Raw genomic sequence first — 1,443 nt, forward strand, 5'->3', positions numbered from 1 at the left:
GTGTAAGACAGACTCTGTCAGACTCTGTGATCTGACTTAAAGATTTTAATATGCCCCTTTTCCCAAAGCTTTCAGCTAAAGGAAGTAAAATTTTGCACCGTCAGGAAAAAAATCTCATCACTCTGACAATCTTCCCAATGTCCTTTTCTGGTTTATCAGCTGGATCTTTAGGGTTTTTATTATTTTAAAAGTCAGCCTGTAGGAGTCTCAATTGCTAATTTGCACATGTTTAATTTATAACACTTTCAGTTAAATTTGCTATTGTGCAGTTCTGCACTTGAAGGTAGAACCTTCGAAATAATTCTTAAATCCAGTGCTGCTGCAAAAAGCTTGCTTTCAGAATGTTCTGTCTCTTGAAGCCAACAAAGCAGTGAGACAGGCTAAGGAAAGAGCTTTCTCATAATTTGCTATTTGTCTTAAAAATAAATGTATCATTGTTCTAATCTCAGAGAGTGAGAGAGAGAGAGAAGGAAAGAGAAAGAGAGAAATGACACATCCTAGAAAGTCTCTCATGCTTTCTGTAAAGAAGAGACATAAGTACATATACCAAGATGAGAGCATGTGGTTCTTGAGGTTTTTTTCATTAATCTACAGAATATGTTCTTGTGCTTCCCAGGTAAGGAGGCCACAGTTCCAGTTTGTGCTAATTATTTTAGTGTCCCATCAATTAATTGCCTCTTTCTATCTCAAAATTGTCATAGATTAGACAAAACAATATAAGGGAATTAAGGAAACTAATTTAGCTCTTGGAGCTTAAAGAGCTGTTTATCAACTCTGTTCTAAAGGCTTTTGGAATAGAACATTGGGACTGGTACAAATAATTGGTGAATTGAGTCAGGATAGAAATAAACTTTAAACAAAAGGTTAGATTTCAGATGGAATAAAGCAGACCTCTGCTTGAGTTCCTTGGGTGTGAATGTAACAGACAACTCACAACAGGGAGGACCTTCCAGGTGTCATTCTGTGCAGGAATTATTAAGGCAAGAAGCTGAATTTCATAGTATAACTTTGTGTGAGCTTGTGAAATGTTTGCCTCAATCAGTAGATACTGGCCAGATTTTTTCCAGCTAATGACCAGAACATCTGAGAGAGCTGTGTGGGTCAGTGGCTTAGATCAGCAATTCACTCATTTACAAGTATGTTTTGCTGTGTAAACAGATCTTTCAGACACATATCTGGATTTGGAAATATAAATAATAAATCATTTCTAAGAGCTAAATTGAGTTTCACACATATTTGGACTGTGTCAACCCGGGTATTGAGATTTATAACAGTTGTCTATTTGCGTAACATGCCCCAGTGCACCTTTGAAGTGAACTCATTGTAATCTTGATACCAAGGAGTTAGTCTATCAGCACATAAGGGCAGATCACCAATTAGGTTCTGAGGAAACAAGAAGGTTGAACTGAGGCACAGATCATCTAAAAAAATCTCATCAACATA

Source organism: Camelus bactrianus, chromosome 29 (genome assembly GCF_048773025.1).
Source record: "Camelus bactrianus isolate YW-2024 breed Bactrian camel chromosome 29, ASM4877302v1, whole genome shotgun sequence".
In the NCBI taxonomy this organism is placed as follows: domain Eukaryota; kingdom Metazoa; phylum Chordata; class Mammalia; order Artiodactyla; family Camelidae; genus Camelus; species Camelus bactrianus.